This window comes from Nanorana parkeri, unplaced genomic scaffold (assembly GCF_000935625.1).
Source record: "Nanorana parkeri isolate BGI_ZX_2015 unplaced genomic scaffold, ASM93562v1 scaffold445, whole genome shotgun sequence".
NCBI classification, from domain to species: Eukaryota; Metazoa; Chordata; class Amphibia; order Anura; family Dicroglossidae; genus Nanorana; species Nanorana parkeri.
In genome coordinates, this window is record NW_017306713.1 from 263483 (window position 1) to 270203 (window position 6721).

General features: G+C 40.3%; 1 protein-coding gene across 2 annotated transcripts in view; it reads left to right on the forward strand.

The window, feature by feature from the left end:
* FYN (FYN proto-oncogene, Src family tyrosine kinase) overlaps positions 1-6721 on the forward strand; it is a 115606-nt gene that overhangs the window by 43203 nt on the left and 65682 nt on the right. The window lies entirely within an intron of this gene.

The following is a 6721-nucleotide window of genomic DNA, read 5'->3' on the forward strand; positions in this document are numbered from 1 at the left end:
AAAAACCCCCCCCCCCCCCCCCCCATAATGTTTAACAGTTGATGGGTAGATTAGGCATGATCTCACCTCACCTCACCTGAGTGATTTTTTTTTTTTCTTCAAATAATATGTGGATGAAATTGCATATTTATATCACCCGAACACACATACTGCAGCTGTATATTTACACTCCTGGCACTTGTCTAATCTTTGGAAAACACTCAAGCCCAAGTAAGTGGCTGTTCCCCTTGGCACTCTTTTGCTATTGTTTAAATTGATTACTGTAAATTTTACATCGTTCAGTTTCAGTCTTCTGTCAACAGGGTCATGTCCAGCAGCAGGTTTATTAGGTGGGTGATAGAGTACTTCATTATTATTAACAAGTTGAATGCCACTAATGCATGGAACAGAAAGCATAGAATTGTGGCTGAATAACAGCCTTCTTATTAGGGGAGTACAGTTTTTCCTTAGCCCCCCTGCAAAGTTCCACAAATGCCTGTTGAGCCTGACAGTAAAGTCCATCTAATGCAGTTTCCTGACAACAATACTGCACTGCTCCCGAATTCAAAGGAGAGTTATTACTGTGCCTACTTGCAATAAAGTGGGATGAAAAATGACGCATGAGGTGTTGCCATAAGAATTGTCACTATTGATTTACAAACCTGTAGTCTTGTCCACTGCTTCCTGGATTGAGAACACTTTCCCTGTTGCTGAAACCCTCCCACTGTAGTCTGCAGTGTCTTTGGAGAGGGAGCATGTGAGGGATAAATAAAGGAGGAATTGGCTCCATCAGGAGAGGAAAAGGAAGTTTTGATTTTGAATTTTAATTCATGAGGCTTGTATTTGGCACTTGCTGAGACTGTCATACAGGAGCCTATAGTTGTAATTTAATAGTAAAGCAGGATGGGAGGACAAATACAGAGAGAGTTGCTCTGTCTGCAGTTGAGAAGCAGAGCTTTTTTCCCCCTTTCTACAGAACTATGCAAAACACAGACTGGAATATTTCAAAAGTGAAGAATGTGCTCCATTTGAATGTACAGTAATACCTCGGTTCATGAGCGCTTCTGTTCGAGAACAATTCGGTTCGCGAACAGGAACTTCAGCAAAATTTTGCTTCTGTTCGCGAACTCCAATTTGGGTGACGAACACGACCGCAGCCATCTTCCCCGCTCGAGATCGCGGTCGCAGACAGACCTGTGCAAACTTGCCGTGAAGCTTTTTTGTGTGCTTTATAGCACATACAGTACTGTACAGTATTATTCAATCCAGTATGGCTATAAAGAAAGTGCAAAGGTTAGAGTTCACTCTCTTCATTGTGTACTGTACTTTGTTTCATATTTTTGTGCTTAAAATTTCTTTTTATGTATGGTTCAGAACGGATTAACCTTATTTACATTGAACCTTATGGGAAAATGTGATTCTGTTTGCGACCAAAATCAGTTTGCGACCACGTTCATAGGGGTCAGAGCAGATTAACCTTATTTACATTGAACCTTATGGGGAAATTTAATTTGGTTCGCGACCAATTTGGTTCGCGACCATAATCGTGGAACGAATCAAGTTCGTAAACCGAGGTACCACTGTATTTGTTTTTACAAGCAGTTAAACTGCAGGGTAACACAACTTGTGTGAACAAGCCCTGAAGGAGTGACAACAGGACTGAGTAGGCTTGACTGAGGAGTATATGAAAATGTTTGTAGCTATGCATGTTCTCCTATGTATATCAACCCCTGATGAAGGGTATTCAGCAATCCTCCTAATGTAGTTTTGATGGGAAATCTCACAAAAGCCTAATTCCCATTTGTTATTTAAATGTGTATATAATATTTTATGTCTGAAGGAACTTTACATAAATCAAATGTATAACATAAGCAGACCTTCATCATGCCGGCTTACCCCAGTATTGAACTTTTTATCTTAACAAGTTCTGAACACAGTAAGTAAAGTTACACCTTTAAAAAGGATTCCAGGATTTTTTAAAAGCTAAGCCTTGCATTGGGGCTACTTGTTTTGGTCCAGGGAATGGAATAAAGAAGATCTACTCACCAGATCCTTGGTCCTATGGCAGTGATCCTCTCTTCCCCTCCGCTCTGGCTGTGTTATGTCCCTCAGCATCCTCATGTCTAATAGACCTGTTGACATCACGGGTTGACGTCACAAGTCCTTAGACCACCAGAGCCCCTGGGGGAGAAGAGGCTTCAGTGTACGGTTTAGCAGTATTTAACTCTTGTGGGTAGCCACACTGTAACTTTTGAAAATCATGGATTTCCTCTTTAATTGTTGATTGAGTCATTTACCTGGCCCTTCATTGGCTGTGTGCTTGTTTTAAAATGAGGATAACTGTCATTGAATTTGCAGCTTAGAAATCGGCTAAAAGTGTCAGTCCCCAACTTTGGTCTGACATCACTAAAGTGAGGTGTATTCTGATTGGTTGCTATAACTTAGAGCAATTTCCATTTTCTTCTTTGGAATGTTAATTGGGGTAACCCGAAATGTGTTTAGCTTCCTGCCCTTTCATTTTGAAAAATGCTGTTAGTAACACAATTAGTGTACAGTGCTTATTTCACAGTGGACGTGTGTGTATGTGTGAGTGCATGCACGCAGGAGTGTATGTGTATGCAGTAGAACCTGTTTGCTAAGTAGAACTGTTATATGTATCAATATATATTTCTGTCAAACACCTAATAGGGAGTTGAGCCACCCTTTGCCTTTAGCTTCAGTCACTCTTGGAATGCCGCCATACAAGTTCTTAACTGTGTGGGCACTTCTTCAAGAAAAGCCTCCAGTTCTTTGACAGAGGAAGGACGTGGAAATCTACTTCACATCCTGTGATCCAAAGTGTACCAAAAACTTAAATGATGTTTTAATCTGGCGATTGGGGAGGTCATGGAAAGTGTTTGACATCATGGTTGTGTTAATTAAATTACGGAGGTATTATATTCCTGGAATAAAAGAAAATAATGAGGGAACAGTGTTTGCATCATGCAGCAATCAACATAGCTAAAAACTTCAATGAGATGGTTACCCATACACCATTATGGACCCTCAGCCATGTTTAACAGTTGCCAACTGTGAATTAAAGGCATAATTTGACTTTCTCCAAATGTGAACAAGTCTGAATGATGGCAAAAGAATTAAAGATGACTTAGCAGACTGTACTACTTATTTTGTTACTTAAATCATCGGTTTATGTACCGTTGTGTGTGGGCCATGGATACAGACATCCCTACCATAAATTACAGTTCTCAAAGTTTAAAGCATACATTTTTGTTGAGGCTCAGTAGCAGAGAGGCTGATTCAGTTCTGTGGAAAATGTGTGCTATATAGCAAATTGTGTTATTTAGCAATTAACATGTTATGCGTCTGTTCCTGACGATGAAATGTCTCCTTGTATTCACTCCTTCCTTATTGCCATAGCAGTATATTGAAGTTTGGGATACCCCATTATTATTTTTTAATCTATTCATAGTGTCGTCCAATTTTTTCTTTGAAAATTTGCAACTTAAAGCCTAATTGACACACCTCTTTTATAATTGGCATCCACTGCTAAGTGGCAATCAGTCTGATAACATTGTTATTGTCATTTAGTTATGTCAAAGGTAAACTTTTCCATATGGTTTTGTTGTGACTTTGTCCTCCATACTTCATTGTCTGAGGGCACACCTCATCAGGATGTACATGTGCTGCTAGTAAATCTTTTTTTTTCTTCATATTAAATGTTTATTGAGATTTTTCATTATATGACAAAAGACAAGGGAACAACATCAGGCAAATACACATCAAATGTAATAGCAAGGGGAGTAAAGGGGGGAGGGAAGGAAGGAGTAGGGGACACAAGCACCTCCTGGCCCAGGTTCAATATAAGGGAATGATTCAAAATATAGAAGCAATAAGCAAATCATTGTTGGAATACACTTAAAGAAGGAATTGTAAATCAGTCCGATACAGCTCAATGTATGGAGGAAAACATTTCAGCCAGATGACACGGCTGGTCTCATGGACATTAGGGCAATGTACTCATCGGAGGTTTTAAAGTGTAGCCAACACTCCAAGTTTTGTAATAGGTATATATTCGTCCTTGTTAGAATGAAGGAGTTCCTCCATCAGCCTCAGATTATCTACGCGGACTACCATTCCGCCACAGTGGGCATTCGAGGAGAACGTCAGTGCTTTGGATTGAGAGCTTTGGCGGCATTGAGCATAAAGGGTACTACAGACTTTTTGTATGATCGGATTGAGAGGGAAGAGGCATAGCCAGGGGTCTAAGGGTGTGGGAATGCCACTGATAGCGGTTATAAGGCATGTGATTTCCCCCAGTACCCCCTTACCAATGGGCAGTCCCACCACAAGTGAGCAAAAGTGCCGCAACACAGGGGGGAGGCCGTGTGTCAAATGGCATGGATGGTAGGTGGGACCAGGTACCATCTGGCTAAAAGTTTAAAGTTCACCTCCATCATATAGCTATCTGGAGATACAGAATAACACATTTGTAACAATTTAGAACGCTGAGAGGGGGTTAAAAAACGTTGGAGTTCTTGTTCCCATTTTCCAATGAAAGGCGGGGGTAATGTATCCGTTAGGTTTGTAAGGATCTTATAGATTATAGAGAGACCATGACGTGTGGGTGTGGATGTCCCTAATAGTGACTTAGGGTAAGTCAGGTAAGGGCAAGAAACTTGATCGAGATCGGAAAGGTCTATAGAGCGATGAAACAAAATGTTGAAGCTGTCTGTGTCTCCAAAAGTCCATTGGGTGGGTACCCTATCTGTCTCTTAAGGATTGTAGAGAACGAAGTATGGTCTGCTGCTAATACATTTTAACGTGTATCTTGAATATAATATATTACAGCTTACCGGTCCTTAGATTAGTTGTGTTTTAGTTTTCTTTTTCAGGCTTTTTTATTTTTATTTTCACCTAGTAATCCTGTGAATAATACACTTCCTGTCCATTGGTGGCTACACTCACTTCCGCGCTGTATCTGTGGAGGGAGCCATCATTGCCACATAAAATGGACTTCAAACTTGTCTCCCTGTGTTCATCCCCATGACATGGAGGTGGGGAGATTAGTAGTTTACAGTAGATAACATTGTTTTTGCTTTGAGTTCACTGGAAGTAACAACAACACTGCATTTCTGGCAAGATCAACAGTTATTATCTGTATTTGTTGAAATTTTCTAAGTCTGAATGATCAAAACTAACGCAGCCACCACATCTAAGGGCTGGTAAGCTACAATATATTACATTTTTGTTCTAGGGTTTAGCTATCCTTCAAACAAGACATGTGCAGGGAAAAATATGGGGGCTAGTATTATTAACCTCTTTCTAAGAATACTAGTTGGCTGACTGTTTCTGGCTTCAGTGCTTACCGAGTCTCTGGAGGAGCAAACAGATTAGAACAGCGGTTCTCAACCTGTGGGTCGCAACCCCGTCGGGAGTCGAATTACGATTTGCCGGGGGTCGCCTAGCGGCTTCCGGCCGCCCGGGAGAGAAACACTTTGCTAGGTGAGAGTCCTCCTCAGCCCTCTCCTAGTGCAGCAGTGTCAGTTCTCCCGCCACGCCGCCAGATGTCGCTGCAGCAGCCACTTCATCCATAAATGTTACCGTCGGGGGTCACCACAACTTGGCAAATGTTACCAAGGGGTCTTGGCCCTAGAAAGGTTGAGAACCACTGGATTAGAAAGTCAGAGTGAAGTCATACTTGTTCTAAACCAGCAGCTCAGAAAATATTGAAGCCATGGATCAGAACAGCATTTTCAGAAAGAGAGGTAAGGGATAGCAACCTTTATATTTTCTAAATACAGGTTTCCTTTAAGTAGCTAGCAGTAGTCAATGTGCTAGTGGTAAGCCCTCACGTTCAGGGCCCACCTTACCATCTTGTCTTGAATTGTATTGTGATTGTAATGTCTTCCTTGTATTGTAAAGCGCTGCGCAAACTGTTGGCGCTATATAAATCCTGTATAATAATAATAATAGTGGTAGTAAAATAAAAAGTCTTATGTCATACTTGTGGGCTATGCAGCAGGTTGCAATAATAAACCATCAGACCAGCCAAGTTTAAAATGTATTCACAGTGTGATTGTCTGATTTCACACGAAATGGATTACTATAAGTGGCCTCCTATAGCAAAAATAATCAGCTGAACATGCTGATCAAAGCACATAGCAAGACAGGATAATAGTTCTCATGCATGGAATGATAATACGTTTTATATACTCAAAATGCTACCTCAGCACTTTTTTTCAGGAAAAATGTCAGTAGTATACAGTATATAGAGAGTACTCTCGTGTTATTGATTGCTGTATCAAAGGGAGCACATATATATATATATATATATATATATTATTTTGGGAAAATTTGAAGAATCAGCAATCCATTAATATGTTGTGACCATCAGATTAGGGACTAAAAAAAATTATATATTTCAAATAGCTTTTTTTTAAATGTATGTTAGGTAAATATAAAATATTGCATATGAATGTATGATAATCTACCCCTTTTGGCCAGCAGGTAGCAAATATAGAATGTATATACACATACAGAATACTTACATGTGCGCACACGCACTCACACATACATACATAAATGAATCAGCAGAATGACTCAAAGAAAGGATTACTAATATACATACAGACACACAAACACATACACTTCAAGTAGAGATGATGCTGCCTAGATCTTATGATCTTATGAGTCTGGCCTTTTGATCAAGAAGAGAGATTGTGGGGGGGGGGGGGGTGGGGGG